This window comes from Agelaius tricolor, unplaced genomic scaffold (assembly GCF_023055355.1).
Source record: "Agelaius tricolor isolate 1412-34295 unplaced genomic scaffold, bAgeTri1.0.p SCAF_46, whole genome shotgun sequence".
Classification (NCBI taxonomy): Eukaryota; Metazoa; Chordata; class Aves; order Passeriformes; family Icteridae; genus Agelaius; species Agelaius tricolor.
The window spans coordinates 2,075,750-2,090,712 of NW_027269306.1; positions in this window are offsets into that span (position 1 = coordinate 2,075,750).

A 14,963-nucleotide genomic window follows, 5' to 3' on the forward strand; every position below is an offset into this window, starting at 1 on the left:
CACAAAATTCCAAGGATGTCTCAATTCCTTCTGAGCAGATGGATGTTTCTGAGTCATAAGAACAGCCACTAAGCACTCAGTCTGGACTTGATGGGGAAAAACCAAATTTTCCTTCTTCAGAAGTAAGTGGGGAGTGTGGCTGAGTGCAGAGTTGGGCACATCCCACCACAGCAGAGATTAAGTTAATTTGCAGTCTGTAATAAGCACCTGGGTGGCAACTTGGAAATCTATTGGCATTTCTGCAGTATTTCTTCTGTTTCAGCTGTGGTCTTAAATAATTGGTAGAGGAGTCCTTGTAAACATGAACTGTAACAAAGAAACCTTGACACATAAAGAAATGTTTATTAAAAACCCATTTTAAGCATCAGTTTCTATCCATAAAATTACTGATTTTTTTTTTTTTCCTCAGTAATGGGTTGTGATGGTGCTCTCTGAGTTCTTCACTATATGTGGAATATTATGACATTTCACTGACTTCAAAACTTGTACAAGATCAGTAGGAGCCTGAAATAGTCCAGGCTGAAATTCTTTTGCACTAGCTTCAGATATTTTGAATAGTGTTAACTCACACCAAGCATTGTGGGGAGTAAGTAACTCAACAAAACTGCTAAAAAGCTTTTCTCTGGTGGTCTTTAGAGCTTCTGTTTACATTTTCTCCTATTATACACATGTAAAATATTCATTCCCTACACATATGAAGGCTGTTTCTTCCTTCCATTGACTCACTGAGGTGTAGTATTACTTCTTCTTTCAGCATCAGTGGCATGCAACAATCAGCTGTGGTTAGTTACACCTCAAAATTTCCAAACTTCTTTTAGATATTTCAGTACAATTTAGGCTTAGCTGAAGAGCAGTTGGATTCCCAAATGTTTGAGGTTCTTTAGTGTTGGAGTTAGATTCAGGTGTAATGTTCAGCCCCAAAATGTGGGGCATTATTTTCTTGGCATCATGATGACAAGTTTTTCATGGTTTCTAAGTTTAATTGAAGGCCTTTTGGAAGCATTAACTGCTTGAATCATCTGCAGATAGGAGGATGAATTAAAATAATGCCACAGAATCATATTTGTCTATTAACAGTGCTGCTTGGGTCTTTTTCTGGTTGTGACACAACAGAATTTGGAAATCTTGTATTCTGTTTGGGCACTTTGATGCTACCTTGTCTTCATAAAAGACATAAATTATGCTGCTTTCTCACACAAAACATTTTTGGAGCATGTGCTTTCTGAAGCTTCTTCTAGAGGTTTTGATCACTTGGCACCACTGTTGTAATTCAGGTACACCAGTAGTAGAAATCAGTCTGTGGTAGAGGTTTGGCACTCAATATTATGTAGACCTTGGAAGAATGGTCTCTTAATTAATCTATTAATTAATATAACATTTATTTAACTAGTATATATTCAACTATTATATATTTAACTCTTAATTAATATATTAACAGACCATGGAAGAGAAAACCCAGCTATGTAAAAATTCACTGAGTGACCTCAGAAGTCAGTAATAGGGAATGTCAGCCTGTCAGATTGCATTATTAGAATGAGCTCATCCTTATTAGGTGCACTTGAGTTCTACAAACGATGATTCAGCTCCCAGGTGGTGTAATGCCCACTCACTGGACCTCAGTAAAAGTTTTCCTTGATAGAAATTAACTGTCAATGACTTTTGCAGGAGCTCCAGGTTATTCACTTCTAGTTGCAGCCTCTGTGTGGAGCTTTTGGAACATGGGATTGATTTTTCTTCTCTTTCCCACCTTTTCTTTCTCCCTTTATTGGCAAGTCTAACCTGGAGTGAATCTGAGCCTAAAAAGAACTGGGGTCAATAACATCTAGGAAAAGTAATATTGCTTTTACTGGCTTCTTTCCTCACTCTTGTGATGTGGCTGAGGCAGTTAAGGTAATATATTCCCTTCTGAATATGTAATTAAGTGTCCACTGCTGCTTAGCAGATCTCCAAGCAGAGTTCCAAATCAGCCTTAGATGCCTTGTTGCTTGAGCATGTCCTCAAAGGACCTTCTTCAGCTTTTTAAGGCTTTTAATTTTAGCTAGTTTTCATTTGATTTTGATAGAGTTAAGCAGCTGGACTCCAGAACCTCCCCAAAAGGAATTGCAGCAATTTTGCCATGTTTTCTGATCTCTGAAAAGTCCATTTGTCGCTGGAAAATGCACCTAAAGAATTTCTTGCTGATATTTTAAATAAAAATCAAAATATATTTGTCACCTTGTCAAAGCATGGTGTTTGTCAGTTCTCATACTGTAATTGCAGTGTCTGGGTATTAGAAATCGTCCTATTTTTTTTTTTTTTTTTTTTAAGAAAAGAAATTAATTCTCTATCTTTGATAGTGTGATGAGAGATCAGCTTGAAGCTTCAGTTCTTTCTTGAACTCCTATTTTACTAACCTTTCATGCTGGTGGCACCTCCCTGCCCTGAGGACAGGCAGAGCTTTCTTTTCTTGGCAAGTTCTTCCATCAGCTCTTTTCTTTGAGCTGGTGATTGCCCTTGGATTAGCAATGCTGTCCAAAATAATAACTAAATAAAAGGTGTACTCGGAGATGGTGATGAAGGGACCCTCTAGCAGGTTGTAGCATCAGGAGGCTGAGGAGAGGCAGCTCTCACCCACCTTCCAGGTGATCTGCTCAAAGGAGAGGAAAGATTATAGATTTGCTGGATTATAGATTTCTTTTTCCCATGGATTTCTGCCTGTCTTTATTTAAGTGCATAATGGCCCAAAGCCTTTGCAGTTGCTCCTCTCATGATCTTTCTTATTGACTTTGGAATCAGGCATGGGGAATGGTGTGCTGTGGGTTTTTTAATGCTTACACTAATACAGTAAATGATGAGCAGTGATAGAATTTCTTCACTTGACTGAAATTTATCATTAAGCTTGGATGTGGTTTTGGGAACAGATAAATGGCATTACAGCTAACTTGAAATCTTCTGTTGACTTGGAAATTGTAAAAATAAATACTTGAAAAGCCGACAGACACAAAGCCCATCTAGGCAACAAAACATAAAAACCATAACATCATGGATATATTGAAAGAAAAGGACTTTTCTCACTGTCCTGGCAGCTGCATTATTAATTCAACTTGCAATTGATTTGGGAGAAGGCACAGGGCAGGTTAAGAGTGTTATCCATTTAGTTTCAGAAAGAACTTTTTGCTTGTGTATTACAATCCAAGGGGATAATACCTCCTTGTGACTCTGTATAGCTCATGTAAGGCAAATTTTCACAAGAAAAATGCAGTCCATGTCAGTAAGTTACCTGGTAGGCTTTAGGCTTGCAGGCTTGCTTTATATAGAAGACTCAAATTAGCTTCACTATGTTTAATTTTTCAGCATTTGTTCCATCTTTCTAATAGTAACCCTACTTTTCTTGTCATTTGACTGTTGTGAGATTTGCAAAGGAAAGCAAATTGGAAAGGACTGTGCACTCCTGAGTGTAGTAGCATGTTGAATTTCTGTTGGAGAAAAAACCCTAAGGTCACATATAAATCTGTTAAAGAGATTTATGTCTTAATGTCTTATAAGCAGCTCATGTGGGTTTAGAGTATATCTGTTATATAGGTGATTGTTTTCTGTGCTTACTTCAATATTTGACATGCATATAACTTCACAGGGGAATATGAATAATGTTATTGTGTGTCTTTAATGGCTGTCAGCTGGATTAGCCTTTCAATTAATAACATATCATTGAGAACGTGAAAATAAATTTAGGCAGATGTAGTCTGATTAACTCCTCTACCATTATGAGAATGGGGTGGGTTGTGGAAATTAGCACTGCTAAAAAAGTAGGCAAAATTTGGATCAAGAAATCTGTCCTGGATATAACTGCATGATTCTTGTTTAAAGAAACATTGCATTAAAATGAATTTCCTTTTCAGACATCTGAAAGGTCTGATGTCTGAAACCTGAGTTTTTTTTACAATAAGCCCTTAATGCTGTTTTGTTGATAGTTTTCAGGGAGACATTAACAAAACCAAAACAATGTAAATTTCTCTCTGTGAGGATCCTACCCCTCCCAAAAGAAAAGTCATATGGTGACAATCAGAATTTTCTATCAAATAGAAAGTTCTCCTCTTCCCCTTTTCATTGCAGTGTTTAAAAACCTTTTCTAATTTTTTTTTAAATGAAATATTTAAATCATCCAATACATTTTTCATTTCAGCTTTAGAGGATGATAAATAACAATTTCCCAAAAACGTTATGGAGGGAGAAATGAGGCTTAAAAAAAAGAAGTTAATCATATCCAGGCAGCTCAGTATGATGAGAGAACAAATGACCAGCCTCCCTTTGGCAAACAAAACTGAATCATAGTGAGGAAATGAGGTTGCCAAGGCAGTGAAGAACAGGGCTGGAAACTTCTCTTGGGAGTCAGGTCACAAGTGGGGAGGCATTCAGAGCCTCTGGGAATTGGGGAGTCCCTTGCACAGGGGCTGCAGCCTCCCAGCCTCTGCTGCCAAAGGGGCTCTGGGGTCCCTGCACAAAGGACAGGCTGTGCCCTGGCTCCTGGTGCTGAGGGGCAGGGGCTTTGGATGGCAATGTGCTTTTGGGGGCAGGGGGTTTGGATAGCAGGGTCCTCCGTGGCTCCAGGGAGGATTTCCATTCTGTTCCTTTCCATTCTGTTCCTTTCCATTCTGTTCCTTTCCATTCTGTTCCTTTCCATTCTGTTCCATTCCATTCTGTTAAACCTGCCCTGGGTGAGAGTGGCTGGTGCTTTGAGTGATGTAATGCTGTGTGCAAGGAAAAACCTGGTTTGACATAGAATATAGCCTGTTGATGGCTTGCTCTGTGGTGCTTTCTGCTTTCCATCCCCCTGAAATGTAGATTCTGTTAAAAAAATCCTGCCTTATTGTTGATTTGCACTATATTCAAGACTCTCCAACTACTTACTTACAAGTGAGTGAATGAGGGCTCTACTCTTGACTGTACCTTGAGGAGGAGGTGACTGTGGCAAGTTGCTCTCTCAGCTTCCCTGCTTGCAGGACAGGATTGATAAATGACAGTTTTATGAAAATTACAAGATTGTAATGAATTTTGTAGTATAGTGTGTAATACTCACACACTATAAACTGTGTAAATATTTGGTAGCCAGTCGTTTGCTTGTCATTTGACTTTGTAAATTTTTTGCAAAGTTAGGGGTAAGAGAGAAAAGATTTAGATGTTATACACAAGAGGAAACTTAATTTCTTTCAGAACTCAGTCAGATGCCCCAGCACTGCCAAAAAAATAAAATCTATGGATACATGTGCCAACCTTTTTTGGAGCTGTACAAGTTATTTTTGTGTTAAATACCTCTCAGTGAGGTCTGTAAGGAGACTTCCCCAAACTTATCTATCCTTGGAGCAGTTCTAATTCCCTAACACCTCTTGTTTTGCTTTGGGGATGGGGGCACTGCCAAGCTCTGTGTCCTGTGGGTGGCCCTGCCTCCCCTTCTCTGGGAGCATCAACCCCAGAGCTCACAGAGGGGTCTTCAGCTGGGTTTGGTAGGGATTTTCACTTGTTCCCCCTCCCATGCAGGGCTGCCTTCCTGGATCCTCTCTCAACAAGTGGGTTTCACTCTGCAGATGGAAGGTAATTGAATTTTGGACAGCACTGAGGTAAACCAGCCCTCATTCCCTGACGTTTCTCACTGCTGGCTTGGGAGGTGACAGAACACCCGTGGTCACTGCTGTGGTGGCTGTGTTGCTTTCTGAAGGTAAGGTGGGATAGTCACTATCTTCACTCCCATTCCCTATAAAAATGGTGACCTTTTCCAGTGGTGGAAAAGGTTAAAGTGCAGGGATAGACTACCAGTGAGAGAGTTCTGCCAGAGAGCAGTGGTTAACCACAGCTGCTAAATGCCTCTTTGGGTCTGTGTGCAGAACTGTGTCCTATTGCTGCTTAACCTGCTCCACTCATCATCCCAACCCAGCAAAGGCCTCATTCAGAAGCTCATAATTTGGAGAAATAAGGCTTTTCCAGTGGTGTAAAAGGTTAAAATGCAGGGATAGACTACCAGGAAGAGAGTTCTGCCAAGGAGCAGTGGTTAACTAAAGCTGCTAGATGCCTCTGGGTCTGTGTCCTATTGCTGCTTAACCTGCTCCACTCATAATCCCAAACCAGCCTCATACAGAAGCTCATAATTTGATGAAACAAGGCTGAGTTTAAGTGGGATGGACCAGATCTGGTCCCAGAGCAGGTGTGCAGGCTGACCTGAGGGGTGGGCACCTCTCCCCTGCCCTCCCCAGGGGCACACACCAGTGTTCAGGTGTGCTTAACCTCTCCTGCCTCATCTGCTTCTGGAGAAAGGTGTTGGGAAAGGTTAGATGCTGCAGATAACACTGGGCTGCCCACTAGGACACCTGCTGCTGGAGCTGAGCTCACCAGCACCAGGGGGAAATAGTCCAGCCATAAGGTGAGTTAATAAGGAAATGGGGCCCAGAGAGAAATTTAACACAACTCTAGGAGTTGAATAGGCATGACTGGAATGATTTTTCTTAATTATTTTCCTAATTTCTCAATTTCATTTTTTAGGATGAAAAATTAAAAACTTTAAATGCAGGAAATAGAAAGTGTTAATACTGAAGACAAATAGTGTTTTTCTTTCCTCAACACTTGTCCATGTTTTATGCTTCCTCTTGCTGCTGGAATACCATAGCATGTGTTTTGTTGTGCTTTTTGCTGTAAAAATTTGTCAGTAGTTTTATTTTCTTTCATCCTTCATACTTTTAAAAATCATTTTATGTGGGCTGAATATGTCTTTATTGGTTAAAATAAGTGTGCTCCAAAGCATGTCCAACATGACCCTGAATGCCTATAACTTGTTGGCAAAAACTGTGACAATATATATTGCCTGAGGGGACACCCTCATTAACAATTTGTTTCTTTCTTGCAAATGGATAAAATTTTTGGAAATCCAATTAGATTTGATGCTTTTTTTCCTTTCCGATTAATTTTGTAACTGATCCAAACCAAAACGAATTATGACTCCCTCAAAAATCCCGTACTTTTATAAAGTTAAAAAAGGCTTCAAGAACAAATTAGTGCAGTGCAAAAATTAATACATGAGAAGTAATGCAAGCACATGGCACTTTTAATTTTTCAGTGGCCTGGGGGTACTGTTATCTGGTCTTTTCTGGGAAATCACTCATCATGTTGCTATCGGGGAAAGCGAGAGCTGCAGCCCCCTTTCTGGGAGCAATCCAGTGCAGTATGGATATTAATTAAATTTATTAAACAAATAACACAGCGACTCAGGGAAGCAGGGGTCCATCTGCCAGCTCTGCAGATTGATCTCTGCAGAGACTCGAGTTGAATGGTAGTTAAAGCTAAGTTGCAGAGCTCAGCAGATGGGCTCTTGTCTCTAGTGGGGGGAGATTTGGTGGCGGTCCAACAGCTTTTTTCCCCCTCCAGGTTTTTGTTCCTTTCAACTGTGGCTGAAGAAGCACTTCTCTGCCTTTTCTCAGCCTTGCCTCCCCCCCCCACCCCCTTTTGTTTATCTGAGCAATGTTTAAGTCTGAGTGATTTGTTAGAGAGGCAAGTCCCGGCTGATCTCGTTTTGTGTATGTGATGTAAACCTCAAGCAGAAAATAATTAGGAAAATGTAATCCCATTGACTTTACACCCCACTTGTGTACACTGCTACATCTCTGCCTGGTGCCTTGGAAAAAAAAAAAAAGTCTAGTAGCAGCACTGCACTTGCTATTCAAAATCCCTGCCCATCGTGCATATATTGTTAGGAAAAACCTTTGCTGGAAGGCTGTGTACAGAGTAGGAAATTATTTCTGCCTGTAGGTCTAGGCTGCAGTGGCATTCTTTTGATTTCACTTTATTATATTTCTTCCTGTTGTGTTCTCTGGCTCTTGAAAATATGTATCTTTGGAATGAATCACTCTGCAATCTTCCTGCAAACCGGTATCAAGCAAATACTGATCTAATGAATAGCTTGCTTTATGTGGGCTACCTAAAACCTATGGTGTTGTCTATTGTGGATTAAAACCCTTGTAATTAATTATGCAATTAAGCTCTTTATTTATTATACATTTGCAGGTGGGTAGGTCTTTAATCAAGTCTTGGGAGTGATGGGTAATATCTGCTGTTGGAGACCAGTCATAATGCCACTTACATCCTTGGCAAAAGTCCCACAGACTGTAGTGGGAGCAAGACTGGCCTTAATGCTGCAGGGAATCCTGCTGGCTGTGGTTCAGAAAGCCTTCTGAGAAGGTTTTGTAATGTCTAATCAGAGTTTGACTGTTCCTCAGCGAGTGCTTGCAATGGGAAAATCCCAGCCACACAAAAGTCACTGCTCTCCTGTAGCCTGCAATAATGAAGAGAGGATGAGCTACATGAGAGGATGCTGCTGTGTGTCACAAAAAGATTGCATTTATCTTTCCTGCAGGAGGAAAAAGTAGGAAAAAATGGCTTCTGAACTTGGTGGGAACTTTGACAAAAACAAGGCCTATGGGATTTGGCTCTAATAATGTGTGCTCTGCAGAGTAAACAATGGAGAAATCTTCTCTGGCTGGTAGCTTATGCTTTTGTAGTGCTTGTTCATTCCTCCAAATCAATTCATTATTATTATTATTATTTGTATTTTCTTGGATCAGTCTTGGTTGAAAGAACAATATTGGTGTTTAACTTCAGGCATGAATATTATACAGGCTTTATCTAGAGAAAAAAAAATTAGTTTTCCTTCCATCAGTTTCCTGTGTTTTGCTATGGGTATGCTTTCACTTTTAGACCATGCTGACATCATTAACATGAATGTTTCTATTACTATGGTGAAGGCCAGAATTAGTTGATTTTTTTATTAGTGCTCTGCCAAACAGCATTCTGAACTCTAGGAAAGACATGAGTGTTCTGTGGTATTTTAAACTGACCCAATTTGTATAGACAGGAAAATATTATTTTCTGAGAGGTTCTTGTTACTGATTTGTAATAGGTGATCTAGTAATTTATTTATCTATCTGGCTTGTTAGAATTGAGACTCCTCAGGATTATGCAGCCTGTATTTAAATTTAGAGACTGTTGTTTTATACTGGTGCTAATTCTACTCTTTAATTTGAGTAGCTGTCTTTAATATTTAAGAGAAGACTGCCTTTTGTTCATGACAAAGTTCTGGGTGGGATTGTCTGGAAGGAAATCTTGTGTTTTATCAGAGTTACTTTTAGAATAAGTGATCTCAATCCATTATGTAGGGTAGAAATAAAATGGTTGAAATTCTATGAATTGCCACAAACTAGAAGGGAAGGGGCAGTTAAGGGGCACGGGAGGGAGATGCACAAATTGTTTGCCTCACTTAACAACAACATGTGGCTTGAAATCCTGTCTTTGAAATGAGTCTTGCATGTTTTAGGACCAACAGAGGGCTGTGCAGTAGGGCTTGTGCTAAATGACTATCACTTACCTGAACTATTCTATGTTGTTACATTTACTAGGGGTGCTTAACTACAGTATTCTTAAATGAATAAAGGTTTCTGAGCCTTCTCTGACAGACCAGAGTACCAGCTGCACTTTGATTTTCGCTCTCAAACAGTTCCACTGGAGTGCTGTTAATTAGGATGGAGTTGTAGAGGTAGAAGCAAAGGATCCTCTGAAAGTAATTTTGCTGTATATATAAAATATACATATTTTGTTTGAGATTTTAGCAAAATGTTCCTCGGGCTTAGTTATTTCTAGATTCTCTCGTGCTTCCATTTCTGCATTATTTCCTTGCCACCATGAATTCTGTATATTTACACTGAAGAAGGCACATACCCTGTCACAGTTAGCAGAAGCTTTCCCAAGAATCTCTGTGTTTCCCAAAAAACCTGTAAGAATTTGAAAACATATAGCACCTCGACCCTGCAGTGGTAAATGCAGTAGTGTAAGAAGTTGGCATTTACAGATGTATCATTTCTGCTTTTGAAGCTTTGCCTGGACACAGTGTATGGATCTGCTACACTTCTCTTTGTCCTCCTTGAAACACTATTGATTCACCCATGTAATTACCAGTAAATGTGGGAGAAATTGAGCAACTCTTGAGCCTGGAAGTGGCCTAGACGTGCCTTGTAAAATATATTAAGAATGATGATTTTTGCATTAATGTGAATAGTCTCTAATAACATGATGTATCTTTAAAGAGGGCTTTGGCTTTATAATGCCAAGTGAAGTACACTTAGCTCTTTAATAGCACTTTCCAGTTGCAGGCTTTTAATGTTGACAGCTATATTTAGTACATTTGATATTCCATAGGGTGTTCTTAGAAGAAATGAACACATCTGATGGAACAAACCCACTCTCCATGTTCAATTAGCAACAATACTGCTCAGTGGAGGTTAGAACAGATAGGTTCTTGGATGTTTCTGGGAATATGTGGATCAGTGCTTAGGGACAACAGATCATTCCACTTAACTTTGAACTATCTGACTTTTACTAGTAGCTGTCTTTTAATATTAATAGGACATTCCATTTTGGCTTTGTATATTTCAGAAAAGATAAGGAATTTCAGTCTTTAACTTGGAACTCATTCCACTAGACTAATCAAGGTATTAGATGTGTAATTGCTCTAGCAGATAAATTACTGAGTATGTGGCTTAAGTCTACGCAGGTAATTAATATTTTAGTGTAGGTATTATCATTTAGGAGATGTATGCTGCTAATAGTTAAAGAAGGACTTGGGAAAAACATGTGGGCTACTGGTAGACATATCTTTGGAAATCACCTGTACTCTTAATTGTTCCTGATTTCACAACACTGGGTTTCCACTAGATACACTAAACTTAACAAAATAAGTAATTAATATCTATTTGGATTTGCATGCCTGCAGTGGCATTTATCAGAACTCTGCACTTTTTTTGTGTGTGTGTGGCACTGCTCATGATTGGAACCTCAGTTTCTGCTCTCAGGCTGCGCTGGTCTGTCAGAAACACGTGAGGCTGCCCCACACAAGGGTTTATCACCTGGGGGATTGCTGACAGCTAAGCATTGAATACCTCAGGGGCTGCTCACAGCCATGCTGTGAAGTCCCTCTGTGCTCTGAGGCAGGCATGAAGCTCCCATGGGCTGCTGCAGATCCCTGTTTTTCCTGGCAGCTTGCGGTGCAGCCCTCCCTGGGTCCCTGTGGCCCGCCAGGCTGTGCTCCCAGGCTCCCAGAGCACAGCTTCAGAGAGAAGGTCACTCCCAATGCTCCCCTGCCTTTGCACTGCTCCAATGTCTCCATGAAAGTATTCTGTCCTAAACTGACCACTTCATCTTGGCAACAAACAGGTTTAAAATAAGCCTTTACTCTCTTTCACTTCAGCAAGGCTCACTGTAGTGATGCTGACACATAGAGGTTAACAGGGAAAATAAAATGCAAAGAATGTGAAATTTGACTATCTGAATTTTGACAATCTCCAGAAAATGCCACTTGGTTATCAGTCTATTGGTATGATGCACAGCTTGGGAAGATGAGTGATGGGATTTGTCACCATGATATTTTCTGAAAAATCCCTTTGCCAGGATTTCTTCTCCTGGAAAGATGAGAAGCCTCAGCTTCTCCATATTTTGCTGCTCTGGAATGTGTTCTGGAGATTGTTTATCCAAACAGGTGAATTGGTTTTAATTAATGACCAATCACAGCCAGCTGTGTCGGACTCTGTGGAGTCAGTCACGAGCTTTCATTATTCTTTTTTAGCCTTCTGATGTATCCTTTCTCTTTCTTTAGTATGGTTTTAGTATATAATATAATATATATAATACAATATATTAATATATGAAATAGATATTATGTTTTATATATTATATTTACCTATTTTAGATCTACATATTTATATATTAATTATATAATTTATATATTTATATTTATATAATATATAATATTAAATATAATATAGAATAGAACTATATTATAGAATAGAAATATATTATAGGATAGAAATATATTATATAAAATATAAATTATAAAATGTAAAATATAATATAAAATATAATAATAAGTCAGCGTTCTGAGAACTTGGAGTCAGATTCTCATGTCTCACCTCCTCCTGGGGACTCTCACAGCACCACAGGGGTTTGATCCAGTTTCACATAGCCACCTTATATTCTGTGAGCAGTCAGATCAGATCTAGAGAAGCCTTTCACTGGTTGTTCTGGGTGTGCTAAACTTGGCTGCTGTACAATGCAAAAGCAACCCTAATTGCTCATGGTGCCTCATTGTTAGTCTATTATCTTCTAGCCAATGGAAATGGCAGTGACATCTCTGGAGAATGATATCCAAGGCTGTGTTGGCATCCTGAACCACACGTGATACTGCGCAGCTCAGTTTTAAAACAGTTTATCTCCAACAGTGTGGATGCACCTTTGGTCAAGAACACTTCTCCAAAGTAGCTCTGAGCTGCTCAGAACATTTTCCTTAACCTTCCTTTGGTTCAGCTTCCCCTGATGTGAGCTACTCATGCAAGATGTAATGTGTGGGGTTTTCAGCAGTGGTTTTCCATGTGGCAAAGCCTATTTAGGGCTACGTGCCCAAAATTTATTTTCCTGGTGCTTTAGCCTGTTGAGCCTGTTTTTAGTTCCAATGGGAATATCTGTTTTCATGTTTTCACAGCTTGGGCAGTAGTACTTGGTTATGTTTCAGATAATGAAGGGTGATGTGGTTAACTGTGTCCTTGAGGAAGCAATGGAGGTGACTTTTCCTGAAAAATATTTTGGTTTGAGACAGGCATCAGTTTTGTGATCCTTATGTCAGATTCACCATTCTCAGGTTCAGGGATCTTATCAGTCTCTGCAGTTTCAGTAATCAAATATATTGTGCTTTCATTCAGGCTGCTGATTTTTGGGTGTGCAGTGAGAAGACCACAACCAACACCCACATAGCACTTACTCACATTTGTTTGCTCCATATTCTCATACAAATTTTCTCTGTGTGTGTGTATACACATACAGATATTTACATGTATGTAAATATGCCACATATGAATGTGCATGCACACATATATACATGGTGGGTATGTGGATGCATGTGTATAAATAAATATTTACAAAATATATATGTAAACACACGAAGATTTGATTTTCAGTGTGATTTAAGTGGGAGTAGACATCAGATCTGGGTGTCTTGGTGTCCAAAATCACCTTCAAGGCTGAAGAAAGAGTGTTGGCAACCAACAGATTGGTGTAGACCAGTTCCCCACCAACTTTATTTGTAAAATTACTTCAATTAGACATTTTGCTTTAGATATTGGGGCAGGGGAAAGAATTTTGAGAGTATTCACACAGCTGTAGCTGATAGTAGTTTTGTCAATTCAATAATCTTTTATCCCCAAACCCCTTAATTTTGCTGTAACTTGTTCAGTGTCTCATGCAGACTGGGCAGACCAAGACTTACTTAGGCTGATGGAGATCATGATTTTGGACTCTTTTAAAACCACTTTCCCCACTTCCTTTTTTGTGGCTTTTTCCTCATTTTCACATATTGACAGAATGAAAACTTCCTACCCAGTGCAGAGCCCTTCCACTGCCTTTAAGTGCCTGGACTGCAGTGCACACAGTGAAGTTGTAAAGTCATTATTAGAGTTGTACCTTTGGGGAAAAAAATCCATCTGCCACAATTTTTGTATGATTTTCGTACATCATTCAGTTTAAAAAAATGGGAAATGTTACAGTAGTTGTTCCTGAGATGCAGCAATGCAGATGTGCAGGCCTTTTTCTAAACACAGTCTATGTGTTGCCCAACTTTTTTTGAAAAATATAAATGCTGTAAAGTGAGTAATTCACACCAGATTTGCATGTTAATCTGTTTTTAAATTAGGTTTTTTTCATGTCATGGATCTATGCATAATTCTCTGGAGGTTTCAAGCAAGACTGAACTGGGTCAGATTGGCTTGTATATTTTTCTCTAAATAGGATGGAAATAAAGTCTAGTAGTGGAGTGGTGATATTAATCATATGACTGCTGAATTGGAGTCATTATTGGGCTCTTGAAGGACTGTAAATTAATTTATAGAACTCTGTAGAATCGGCCATGCTAGTGCACCCACTCAAAGGCTTTTATGTACAGTATTTAAGTCCTTCACAGCTTCTTCTGCATTATGAAAGGTATGCAGCATTTGTTTTCATGTACTTGGAGAAAAGTGGGGAGTGCATCTTAAAAAAAAAATAAAAAAATAAGCTAGCTATATGAGGACCTGGAACATCTTTATGCCTAAACTTTATTACTCTTCACACTGACTACAGTGGTATATCTGAGATATTAGTCATATGACTGCTGAATTGGAGTCATTATTGGGCTCTTGAATAATTAAATTAATTTATAAATTCTATAGGATCGGCCATGCAAAGGTATGCACTCAAAGGAACTTATGTACAGTATTTAAATCCTTCACAGCCTCTTTTGCATTATGAAAGGTATGTAACATTTGGGAAATGCATCTTAAAAAAACTAAGCTCTGCATATGAGGACCTGGGATATCTTTATACCTAAACTTTATTATTCTTCACACTACCTACAGTAGTGTATCTGAGCCCTTCCATTTTCTGTGTTAACTATGTTAACAATTAACTATGTTAACACAATTTTATCTGACTTAGAGCTTGGGATACTTGGAGGACTGCTGCCAAGTTCCTGAAATTGTACATGCATGTTTTTTAGCCTTAATATTCAACATAAGTGGAAATTATTTAAAATTGTCATCATGACAATTGATCAGCTTCTATCTGGCTGTGAAACTCAATCAAAATGGATTGGGTAAAACTGAGTTGGAGGTTTATTTCTGTGGTCATGAGTTGGTTTTCAGGAATACTAAGGCTGTATTTTCTTTGGCAAAAGGAATACTTTGTATAAGAAACTTTGATTTTGTGTCTTGAGTAATCACTGCAGTGTGATTAACACAATGCACAGGTAAATCTACATAAGTACATCTTTCTTTTCTGTTTATGACAGAATAATGGTTAATTATCACCTATCAAAAAGATGATTACTTTTTCATTAAATTGAATAAAACATTTTTAAAATGTACCATTTCAGC